The sequence below is a fragment of the Accipiter gentilis genome, chromosome 5, assembly GCF_929443795.1.
Source record: "Accipiter gentilis chromosome 5, bAccGen1.1, whole genome shotgun sequence".
In the NCBI taxonomy this organism is placed as follows: domain Eukaryota; kingdom Metazoa; phylum Chordata; class Aves; order Accipitriformes; family Accipitridae; genus Astur; species Astur gentilis.
The window spans coordinates 23036262-23049179 of NC_064884.1; the positions used below are offsets into that span (position 1 = coordinate 23036262).

A 12918-nucleotide genomic window follows, 5' to 3' on the forward strand; every position below is an offset into this window, starting at 1 on the left:
GTGGGCGGCGGCCCCCCCCCCAAACAAGAAGGAAAAAAAAAAAAAAAAAAAAAAAAAGAGCTGAATCATAGAAGTGTAATAGCCTCCGAGGTAAAAACCCCACATTTCGATGAATCACTCCGCGCTCCCACGGCTCCCGCCCGGCTCTCACACGGGGGAAGGGAGGGCGCGCCCCGGCCCGCATTCCGCCGCCCCCTGCCCCGCGGGGAAAGGCCGCCCCCCGGCCCCCGTGGCCACGCCGCGCCACCGGCACCCCGGCACGGCCGTCCTCTGCTCCACTTCCCTCCCTCGCCGACTCCCACCGGCCGCCCCGCCGGTGACTCCTCCCTCGCGGCCGCGGCCCCTCCGCCCGCCGGGGCGGAACCGGGCGCCCTACAAATCCGCCGCTCCGGCGGGGCCGGCGGCAACGCGGCGCCGGGAGGCCCCGAGGAGGAGACGCCTCAGACCGGCTGGTCCTGGCGGGGAGACAGGAAACTTCCCGGGCAGGCGGCAGGTAGAGGAGCCGCGTCCTCTTCCTCCGGCCGCCGTCCTGTCCTGTCCTGTCCCGTCCCGTCCCGTCTCGTCTCGGCCGCCGCCTGCGGCTAGATCTGCCTACCGCCCAGCTAGCCCCGCCGGGCTCGTCCCGGCCGCCCCTCAGGGCTCCGGCTGACGCCCCCGCAGCCGCCCCGCGGGCGAGGGGGCCGCCCCGGCTCCCGCCCTCCGCCCTCCTCCGCCTGTTCTCGGCCGCGTCCCGTGGGGAGCGGCGGGAAATGGGGGGGTCGTTTCCATGGAGACGGGGCAGCAGCTGGGAGGTTTCGGAGTGAAACTTTGCCGCGGGCGGGCGGCGGGGGCCGTGCGGGGGGCCGCCGAGGGGAGCCGGTGGGGCGGCCGTGAGGGCGGGGGTCCCGCTCGGGGCGGCGCCGGGGGCGACCGGCGCCCGGGCACCTCGCTGAGGAGCCGGCAAAGTTTTGCGCCGCGGAGCCGCCGCGCGCCCACGCTTCCCCCCCCCCTCCCCCGGCGGCTGCCTGACGGCCGTTCCCCCTCCGCGGCTCCCGGAGCCCGCTGCTATGGCACCCGCCCGTCGCCGCGGGGCGAGCAGGGGGAGGCTGCCTCCGGCTGGCCGTGAGGCGGCAGCGGCGGCGGCGGGGGGGCGCGCAGTCCCCGGTCGGCGGGCGTCCTCCTCCGGCGGGCAGTGACCGCCCCGGCCCCGCTCCCTGCCTGCTCGCCATGCCTCCCCCCGCCCGCCTCTCGCCGAGGACGGTGCCGGGGAAGGGCGAGGGGAGCCGCCGCCCTGTCACTCCCTGAGCCAGCCGCCGCCTCACCGGAGAAGCCCCATGTCCTCCGGGCGCCGCGCAGCCCCGCAGCTCGCTGCGCCGTGAGGGCGGCGGACGCCTCGCACCTCCCCACAGGTAAGCGGCGGGCCGGGGGCGGGGGGCGGGTGCGCGTGTGGCGGGGGTCTCCCCTTCGCCCTCAAACTTCAACCCGCCCGCAGCCGTTGTCCCTCCCCGGGAGCGGCGGGGCCGGGCCGGGGCCGTTCCTGCTGGTGGCGGCGGCGGCGGCGGGGGGAGGGGGGGGGGACGGGGAGACGCGCCCTTGCCCTCGGCGGCGAGGGGCAGGGTGGGAGCGGGGACGGGTAGGTGGGTTTTTCGCTGCCAGAAATGGACTTTCCGCTTCCCGAGCGGAGCGGGCTGGCGTGCCGGCGGCCGCCGCGCGCCGTGCAGCTGCTACACACCCTCTTTTGTCTGCGCTCGGGTCCGAAATACTTCACGTGCTGCCATCGCCTGCCCCGCCGGTCGGGAGCCCTGCCCTGCCCTGCCCTGCCCTGCCGAGCGGCTGCCCCCGGGCTTCGCCCCCCTCGCCGCTCCCTCCCCGGCAAGTTTCCCCTTTGCCTTTATTTTCACCGAAGTTGGGTTTTCCTTCACCTTTGTTTGAGGGAAAAATGGTGGTGTGGTGGTGATCTGGAAGGATGAGAGGCAGATGGGGAAGACAAGGGGGTTGCCCTACTCCCTTGCGTGCAAACGTAACTCACTGCTCGATAAATCGCTGATCGGGTAGACGTAAGCTTACGAGTGAGGCAGACTTTGAAACAAAAGTACCGCAAACAGCTTGGGTGCGTGGTAGATGCTCCTCATATCTCATTAACGTAACCATTGTTAGTGTTTGCGCTTGAATTCAATACGCGTGCAGCTGTTCTGCAGATCTGGAATTGCGATAGCTGTATCTACTTGACACTTAAGACTAATTGTCATTAACCACTGCTAGTCTATTTTATTTTGTGCGGTGGTTATGAAAAATAAAACGGGTTTTACTGTTTAAAGGCAAAAGTATCCCAGCAAAAGTAGTCCTTTACTGTAGCCTTCTGTCTTAACATGAACTACAAAATAACCTGTAGCAAGGTAGTGGACTTCCGCTTCATAATGCTTTTAGGACACGAGGACTATATTGTTCAATAAAATTCTGTCAGCAAAGGTTGCTTACCCTGGTGCTAGATCAATACACTAGCAACTATTCTTTTTCTGTAAGTAGATGGTGCTTCCAATCCATGTGATGGAAATGAAGTAAGTGTCCAGATAAGGAAAAAATGGACTGTTTCTTTCTTAGTTGTTTCTGTGCTGCTTTGCAGACAGTGGGGGGCGAAAAGCCCATTTAAAACAGAAAATTATATTTCCATTGAATGTAACTTAAATTACTTGATAATGAAGCCAAAGGGTCTTTCAAGTTTGGAACATTTAATGTACCTCTTGTGTTGCCAGCAAATGTACCTCTAGCAAAATACTTGTTAGAAGATAATTATAAGACAATTTTTAGTAATTTGAAACATGAGTAACAATTAGATTTTTGTACTGAGCACAGAAGAACACCCTCATGGAAAAAGATATGCGGTACTTAAATAGTAATTTGGAAAACAAAATCATATATAATTTATATTTTATTGGCATAGAGACATATTTTATTTGTGTTGCTCCTTTTTTGGATTGCAACAATGATCCATGTGAAAGTTGGAGTACTGATGCAAGAGTTCAGCATACTATAATTATTTTATTCCATGTACAGAAATGGTTTTGCCCAATACAACCTTGCTGGAATTGGAACAGAGCTTCATTTTTATGGAAGCTCTGTAATCAGATTATAAAAGGTGGGCTGTCTGAATTTAATCCTGTGAAGTATGGACTAAGCAACCCCTGCTTTGACAAAGCACTGAAATGTATGCTGACCTTCAAGCAGGTAAGTAGTTCCGACCTCCATTGCTAATGATGACCTAGGGTGCGAGCTCGTTGCACGTAGCAATAGGTCCAGTAACTTCAGTGAAACTGTTCACTGGTTTAACTGCGTTGCTGGACCTTTCCTGGACCAAGCCCTCTTTTAACGTGTTCTTCTTCTGTTTCTTTGAATGCTGGGCATGTGACACAAAAGACCTGTGCTATAAGCAGGTGCTCACCTCAGCCACATCTCATGGGTTGTATGTTGTTGATTGACTCGTACCTCTCCCCGGGCAAAAGGGGAAAATGGAAAGTGAAAATTGGTTAAGGAGTAAGGTACGTGTATGGAACAGCAGGGGGAGACTGCTGCTACTTGTGCCTTGTTCAGTGTATTTTAGGAGCCAAAAATCTGAAATGCTGAAAATCAGCGAAAACTCCCACTAAGATTACTGAAACCAGACAAGGATATGATATAAAAAAATATGAAAACTAAAGGTTGCTGTCATGAATAGTTTCCTATTATTTTTATACAGAAGAATGCTGTCAGTCTTGTCTATGATAGTGGTAGAGAATGTAGCGGAAATAAGAGGAACTTGATATCCTAGCTAGCGATGATGCCTCCATTTGATTTGGTGCCATTATGCTTTATAAACAAATCAATTACTTTTAGTCTACATGTTTGATCTTGTGATATGGGAACAAAGGGGAAATTGTGAATCATTTTCTAGTGTGCAAGATTAGAGACTAAAAGTAGGATTAACTTGTGAAAACATAGGTATCTTGTGCCACTTTAGGCACTAAGGTATTTCAGACCTCTGTATGGGGCGGGGGGGGTGGGGTGGGGTGGGGGGCAAACAGGCCCTAAGGAGAACCTGAACACTAGAAAGGCAGCCGAAGACCAGGTAGAATATCCTTTTAGATAATGTTTGTACTACAGCTCTACATAAAAGCCTTTAAGAGGACTTGAATCTGTTCTCCGAAACCTTGTCGTTAAGATTTCTGATGCTGCAGTATGATGGATGTGGGAAGACATCCCAAATATGACCTTACTATCAGAATTTAGGGAGGTCCATTCTTGATGCCTGTTTACCAGCAGAATCTTTGTATTACTGCTAACTGGTGACTGCCTTTGAGTAACTCAAAGATACTCATCAATAGTTTTAAGAATTAGAAATCTTAGAGAAGTTTGATACATATTTTGAAACACAGACCTGGGTACACTCTCAAAGCCCCCTAGAAATAAAAGGAAACTGCAGACAGTGCTTGAGTTAGTGCTTTAGTCTTAGTTAGTACTTTAGCTTTAAATAAAAATATTGTAAGGAAAAATTTGTTTTTCTTCTTTACTGGGTAACTCATAACCTACACAATCTGTGGGTAGTTAGGTTCTTAATAAGTGGACAGTTGATTGCATGGAAAGGTGAAATGCTGACAGTATCAGTGAATTAAGCTACTGAACAGATGTTTAGCACAGCTGTTATCCTACCCACTAGTTTTACTAGCTCTTGGGTGTCCACCTTTTGTGGAGTTTGTGAGAATAAATGCTGTTCTAAACTTCCGTATTGGGACTTTGGTCTAACTGTACAGCAAGAAGTCATTACTCTATTCCACTGTTAACCATTTCCACATAACATGATTCAGTACCGAGTGTATATATGTAACTGCTTTTCATGTAGGTGAATCTTGTCAGGAGCAGCTCAAGTGGACCTGATGACTGAACTTACTACTGAAATATTCAGATTATACTGGTCACTTAGTATAAATGAAAATACGTTCTTCTTCCTGAACTTTATTACAGGATCAGTGATTTTAAACTTCATGATTTTGCCTAGGTGATTTTTCTTAAAAAGAAGGGTTGGTGTGGTGTTTTTTTTTTTTTTTTTTTTTTTTTTTTTTGCACAGCTAGCCAAATGAGATGGATATCCTGTAATACAGAGCTACTTGAAGCCTTTTTGTCTGCAGCAGTAACAGAACATGTTTGTATCACTCAGTTTTCTTATTTTGGTCTTTTGGTGACAGAAATATTACAAAGAGCGCTTGGTTGTTTTTAAAAAAGATTCAGTAACTGGAAGACCTGAGAAAGAAGGATGTTTTTCCTCAGTCATCACCTCTGTTCTGTTTCATGTTGGGGAAAGTTATTGTTCTTTTTTCTCCATGTTTCAGTAGCTAAAAAAGTGTGACAGGGAGGTGCAGGGCTACCTCACCAAAACTGGGCATCTGAGGAACATTGTTAGTGAGATATAATGATGTAGCAGAGATTTTCAGGAAAACGGACTTGTGGAAAATGAAGCAATGATCTACCTTTTTGTGTATAAACTCTGAAAAGTCTTAGGAAGACTGTAAGACAGTTGTCACTTTATTCTCTTGTGTCCATTTATAGCAACATCTTGTTATTATTTATATCCCACTGGAATTTTAGTCAATTGTTGCTTTTGTTGGAAGTGTGACCATTTTCTTCCAATTAAAATATGTAGAAACAAAGGACATTTTTCTACATTGCTTTTTAATTCTACCCCACTGAGCTAAATGATGAAACTCTTACTGAATTGGAGAAACTAGGATTTTGTAGCTGCAATGAAATATGCTGTAGATACATACAGTAACCAAACAGATTTTAAAAATCACAAGAGATGTAAAATACAGCATAGGTTACTTTTCAAACCAACTAACTTACAGACAAAGAACTAGAGAGAAAGAGGAAGACTGTCTTTTTATGTGAATTTGTTTTTTCTTTGCTGTTTCACAGAGACAGTTGGACTGAGTATCCCAGTGCTAGGGTTTTAAAACCCATCAATAAAAACTGCTAAAATTTGAACATGTGTTAAAACTGCATACTTCTGTAATTCACTCTGGCTGTAAAATGGGAAAGACATTTTCAATGAAGCATTGATACCATTGGGTGCTAATACCCTATGAGTTCTGACAGTTGGTTTGTGCTTTGATGCCTGTGACCTATGCTGGGACCTGTAGCATTAGCTCAGAGAGTGGATATGTAATGAAAAAAAGCTTTTTAGAGCTTTCCAATGATAGTCACATTGCTTGCTTCCCATAAAGGGGGGAATTCCAAAAGTAATTTTAATTTTTGTTGATGTAAACCACCATCAAAACAGATTAATTAGGAGGCAGTTAAAAACTTCACTTACTATAATGAATTTGGTGTGACAGTGGTAACAACAATAGAATTTGATTTTTTTTTTTTGTTGTTGTTTTCACATTCTCCATCTGAATGTGTCTGAATAAATGGCTCTGCTTATCTGTAATCAGTTGCCTATTGAAGAACAAGTGTGTATCTAATTAATTTTATCACTTATATTTTGCTATGTATTAAATGAAAAAAAAGTGCCATTACTTGTCCATCCATCTAGTTGCATATGTAAAATTGCAGCTCAAAGCACTGGAGTTTTCTCTCTCTCCTTTGTGTAATTCAAAGTAATAAAGGTATATCACATATTAAAATACACAGGAAATATACAAAAAAGGTATGTTGTAATTGAAAGAAGTTCCACTTACTCAGTTTTTGTTTGCCATTACTGAAAAGCTTCTACTTATGATTTGTTAGGATCCAGTGTGAGAGAAACTACAGATAAATGATTAGCTCCGAGTTGTTAGGATATTAAACCATTTTTCTCTGTACTGGAAAACTCATAATCAAGAATTATGTTGTATTGGTAGTGCTTGCCCTTCTTCATACAAGTTGGCAGGATTGTCAAGGAAGCATATTCTAGCCTAGCAATTGACTTGATCCCATTACCTATATTTTTAGTTACATTCCTCTCTCTGCACAGACACTGTCTATCACTCTTGCTCAAATACGAAATTTGACATGTATTGACATTGTAATGAGATGTACATTTAATGTATTCCTTCATGAAGAGGGATGAGAGCAGCATCATGTCTTGGGGCAGCATTTTGCTGCAGCAGACAAGCTTTCCTAAGGAAGTATTCCTTGGAGCACGCAAGGTGTACATAACTTAGTTGCTTTAGCTTCTCTCTTTTGCATGATCTTGTGCTAGATGGACTTGATGCATAAGGTATAAGGCAGCCTGCTGAACTCCGAAAAAAGAGATGCACCATGGAACTATGCTGTTCTGGAGACATGGATGTCATGGTGGGGTTGTTGGAGGTCAACTGAATAAACCTGATACAGTGTCTGAGACTTGGCAGGTGTGTACTTCTTACTATAAATTACTGTGTATTTAACAGTTGGCTTGTTTCACCTTGTATGACTACATTTCTGTAGGAAGGAGAAGTTAAATGACAGCTAACAGACAAAAAAGAATGAGGAAGAAAGCAGGGGAGAAAGGAAAGTGGAAAAAAGAGTAAGTGACAAAAGAGAAATATTGAAGAAAGAAAAAACAAGGCAGAAAAAGGATGAGATACAGTAAGTTGCATTTTTAAGGATGAATGATGCTACATTCAGTATTATAAACAGAAATAAACTCAAATAATGAATAGAATAGTAAGACCAAAAGATATGGTGGTATTTCTTTTTTGAAGCATTCTCATCTTTTTTGGTCTGGAAAATGAAGAGCTTGATTCTTGTCTCTCTGAGATGCATTTTAAATGATTTGTCTTTGTTGTGTATCAAAGTACAATGCTCTGCAAAAATGATGTTAAACACTTCTTACACAAGATACACTGTAAGCAAATCAGTTCAAACAGACATATAAAAGGAAAGGGAGCTATGGCCTATAGTTTGCTTACGAAGATAAAAACTGCATTTTTAAGTACTTGCAAGTTAGGTGAACTTGTTTCCTTTGCAAACAGACTAATGCTCTGAACCCAAAAGTTAGCCCCATGCAGATCTATGTAATCTGTCATTGTCTCGCAGAAGACTAGTGAGTATAATAAGTGCAATGGGGACTTCCTTCAAAGTGGTGGATAATTAAGTGGTATTTATCAAGTGAATACTTAGCTATCATACTTGCACAGATTTTTCTTTCTGATATGTTTTCCCTATGTTTGTGTTAGGAAACTAATGAGGCAAAGACCTGTTCTCTGGCCATGAGGCCAGCCAGGGTGGTCTGGCTATGTGCAGGTGTTAAACCGTCTTCGAGATGGTTGCATCCAAACTGCCTGCTTGGAATTAGCTTCTGGACTGAACTAGCTAAATGCCCGAGAGGGTGCTAACTGACCTCGGCCACAAATGCCCCTGGCATCCTTCTGGTAGCGTGAGAGACATGGTGGAGTCCCACCACCTGGGCCCATGCCTGGGCACAGCAGCTGGTACTGGGTACTATAGATCCATTACTTGCTAAATTGTTTTTCCATCTCATCCCAAACAATCTTATAACAACAATCCTAACACACATGGATTTGAAATAGGAGTAAGATATTAAAAGTTATCTTTGGAGGCCACTGACTGCTAATGACATTAAAAGAAATCTGCTGTCAGTTTGCTGTCACAGTAGTAACCTTGGTATTATGGAAACTGGAATTTGGAACATGATGTTTGGATACACAAAATATGTGGAATTGGTGGAACATACTGGGACACTGTACTCCCAAATGGATTACAAGGGATTTACCAAACAAGCACAAAGTTGCACACGAAATAAATCTCTAGCTGGAAGTTCCTTAATGTCACAATTATTGGCCTGGTAATAATAGCCTGGTACAAAAATGGCTAGCAAATATTTATAATAAACATCCAGAGTTTGAACGGACTCTTCTTGGGAAGTAATGGCTTGGCTATTAATACAGTTTATAGACTTTAGAGCAGTAGAATCACTTTGCATTAATTCGTTGCCAAAGTGCTTTCCCCAAACCCCTCTCATGACCCCTGTGAAGTATTTGCTTTGCTGTTTGCCAGGAAGAAATTTCTTTTCAAATTACTTTGCAGACGCCTATTCTGAATTTATTGCCATTCTTTTTCTAATTCAATTTTATTCTCCTAGAACATGGCCTCCTTAACTGGTGCTGGTGGTGGAATATCTGCAAGCTCCTACATACGTTGCTGGAATATAGTTCAATAGTCTATATTATATTAGAAGGACACAAGTCACTGTTTTCCAGTCCAAGCTTGCAAACAATATGCATACCAATGAAATTACACACAGAAGCGTTTACTGGTTAAGGACAAGCAATGTCGTGTTTTGCAGAACTTCGGTTTGTCATTTTTCATTGTCCTATTGGCTGTATAGTTGAAATGGTAATGGAAAACAGGTTATAGCTGAGACTCTGGTTCTTTTTTATTGTAGTTCTTAATGTTGTGAATTTTTTCATTCAGTTAGATTTATCCCCAACCCCCCCCCCCCCCCGGAATTTGGAGATTATGCATCGATGGCATTGTATACATTATGCAATTACTGTAAAAGAGGTAATGCTGTCACAGAGTCAGAATTAGACTATGAGAGGATGGGCCCAGATGAAGTAATACAGCTTTCTGATAATGCTTTCTAGATAATTTTACCAATGTATTCTTGTTCTGCCTTCACAGCATACAAGTGCAGTATTATCATTGTGCTTGGTAACATGACTTCATGACATGTGAAGTTAATTGCTTTTCCTACTTTCTCCAAAGAATTTTGGGAATACTTAATCTTTGGTTTTATGACCATTTTTGTCAGTGTGCATGTTACTAGGTATTTACCCTGTGTTAGGGAAGGCAACGTCCAAAGGGAGAACCTGGAGCAGAAAATGGTCTGTGTGATCCTTAGTTTCTGCAGTCCTTCTTTCCAGAGTCTAGACCTAGTCTCAGGCAAAACTCTTTATCTCTTATACAGAATATTCTAATTGTTCCTAGACACAGTTTCATTCTGAATAAGGCTTATCATCTGTGGTTTTCAGGTTTGAGTTTAGGAGGTAATTTTCAGCCCAGAATATTGAGTGCTTTGGAAATAGGTCTAACACATGGCTTAAAACTTGAGAAGCCAGTATCAGCATCACCCGCAGGTTAAATATGCTTTTGTTAAACCTTGTGGCTGAAGAGGTGGACTTTAGAATTCAGTTCCAAGCTTTTCTTCCTAATCTAGTTATTCTCGCTTTACAGTTGAAGAAGCATCTACTGGGGGAAATGGGGAGGAAAAAGAAAAGAAAGAAGGTCCACTACAGCAAGCTATGAATTCATGGGTGGGGGGGGAGAGAGAGAGAGAGGCTGGTTAAACCAGTCTGGAATAGAGATGGCCCACGGAGAGGGTGCTGATCTTATGGAAATTTGGATTGGAAGATTTTTCTGATGAGTCATTTGCTCTGGAATTAGTTGAGGATGTTGCCTTTCAACAGTGAGACTGTGTCTGGGAATACCCGTATTCCCAAGAGCATGTGGCTAAAACTCTTCTAATATTCAGGAGCTTGGGGCTTCTTAGGTTAGACCTGGTGCTTGGAGGTGTGGTAATGTTTATTGCGTGGATTCTGTTATTGCTTTATATTAATAATCTTCTTGTGTTGTGCCTAACTGCCTGCATTTGATTCAGTTGCACATATTCAGCAGCTCTGTGCTGTACAGAAAACTCATGGAAACTGTCAGTTTACACTTTCGTAAAAAATTGTAGGCAAGCACAGTTCACTCCCTGATAACTGCAGGACTGTGTATATAATGATATTGTGAAGGCAGAATGTGGATAGAAAGGAAGATAGCTCAGTAATACAGCAGCAACCACAGACATTGATTATTCTATAGGGGCAAGACTGTATTTTTGCAAATAATGTCTTAGCCAAGTAGTAGGGAGACTCTTAATCTGAATAACTGGAAGTATGAGAAGTGGATCTTATCATGTAATGTGACTAGAAGTACGTGTGGTGTTAATACCATAACACTGTTTTCCTTCTTGTCTTTCAGTAAATCCACAAGGAATGATGAGACCAGGCTTTGGCATTTGCCATGATTAGCAATTTAGAAGAGAAAACATATTGTAGGGTTAACACTCAGGTCTTCAGCAGTGACAGCAGAAACTTTGACATACAGCAGTAAAAGGGCCCTAGAAAAGGGGTCTGATCTGCTTTTGTGCCTCCTGTTCTCCAGAAGTTTGTAGCTTTTGAACTGTTTGCAAACACTCAACTTAAAAGCTTTTCTAGCAACAACTGCATTGCACTGAAAGATTGCCCTTAGCATGGTCATGTGCATGTTTGTACTGCTTCCTGTCTGCCTTTTGACCATACTTCTGCCTTTTAGACTGTGATGTACTTGGCAATGTGCTGTGGGTAGTGTGTCCTGGGGGTATGTTCCAGCTGAGCTCCAGCCCACCTATGCTGGTTCACAGTATGGAAGGTAGACAGAGGAGGAAGGGGTATTCAGAGCAGTAGTTGAGATGAGCACTAAGTTCAGGTTTTCAAGATTCTTCTTCAAGATCTTCAGGCAGTTTGTTTTCAAAAGCTGAGGTTTTGAGCATGTAAACACATGGATCTTGAAGTTAAGGTGCTGGGCAGTTTTCTACAATTCCTTTGCCTAAAATCCCATCTTGATAGGAAATTATCTTCTCAAATGGGAACATGAATGAGATGAACGAGACAGAAAATGTCTAGAGATCCTACTTGATTACTGTTTTATATGCAGTGAGGTTTTCCTGGAAAAAAAAAAAAAAACGAATTTGAGATTTGGTCAAAAAAATAGAAATGGTTTAAAAAGCATTTAAAATCACTTTCACATACATCATGTGTAAAACCATGTGGCTGTGATTAAACAAGCTCATTGTGTGCAAAAGCGAGAGGATGACTGTTGCTGAATATAACTTGCTTTACACAGATTTTTCAGAAGAACCATCAGTCATAATGATCAAACTGTAAAAACAGAAAATATGAGCCACAGCAGAGATCTGAAAAACAGCCAGAGAAACCATCCTGGATTTTATCAAAACCCAAAAGATTGTACGACTTCTTGTCATGGCTTTGAGAGAATGATAGAATTGAAGCTGATGAATGGCTTGTGTTAATCATTTTATATTTGGCTTGTGTTTTAGTTTTCAGGATACTCTATTGTAAAATTTTTTTATTGCTCATTCTCAGTATGGGTTTTGTTTGTTTTTGCTGCGTATTTATAGCACAGCAACTCTCTCCATTCTGTCTGGATAGTTCATGAAGAGGGAGCATGAAAAAAGCAAGTCTATGTTGCCAAGCTAGTATTGCATTATTTGAATGTTTATCTGAATCTACTATGAATCTTTTGGCTGATCTGACAGTAATTTCTGTTTTTCTCAAGTAAACCTATCTTTTCCATATATATATATATATATATATATAAAAATAAATACAATCCTGGGAGGAGAGTAGCGAGTTTATGGAACTATTTCCCTTCTTTTTGTGGAAAAAAAATAAAATCAGGTAGTGGATTTGCCTCATATGGAGGCTTGTAGGTCCTAGTTTTGTTGTGTGCTTCAAAGAACAGCAGTAGAAGCACCTTAATGATGTAGCCCTGCTTTATGATGTGAACCCAAGCCACCCCTGTATTGCATAGATACAGACAAGATACCAGAGTGTAGTACAACATGTAAGAATCTTGTGGACGTGATGTTATGTGAAAGGTTTGATAACAGCTGACTTACTCCATTCCTCTCTGAAATAGTACTTTAAATCCTTCAGTTTTTTTGTGTCTCTGCAATGCTCTCTCCTCTCTTTATTTGTATTGTAGGATATCCATCCTCTCCTGCTTTGCTTTACTTCTCCCCTTTTGCTTTTTTTCCTACATCAGGAATGTAGGAAATGCTTTGGGAAGCAAATGGTATTTAGATTTGCTTATATCTAGGGCACACACAGCCAGGAACTGCATACGGGACCACTGAACAACTTCTACAAAGTTAATTTTTAG

At 43.5% G+C, this 12918-nt stretch overlaps 1 protein-coding gene across 1 annotated transcript in view; it reads left to right on the plus strand.

Moving 5' to 3' along the window:
* Nucleotides 1–350: 350 nt before the first annotated feature.
* Nucleotides 351–12918, plus strand: part of TMEM200A (transmembrane protein 200A) — a 57017-nt gene continuing 44449 nt past the window's right edge. Inside the window, exon 1 of the mRNA XM_049801490.1 lies at nt 351–1388. The gene's annotated coding sequence lies outside the window, so the exon portion shown is untranslated. The remainder of the gene's footprint in view (nt 1389–12918) is intronic.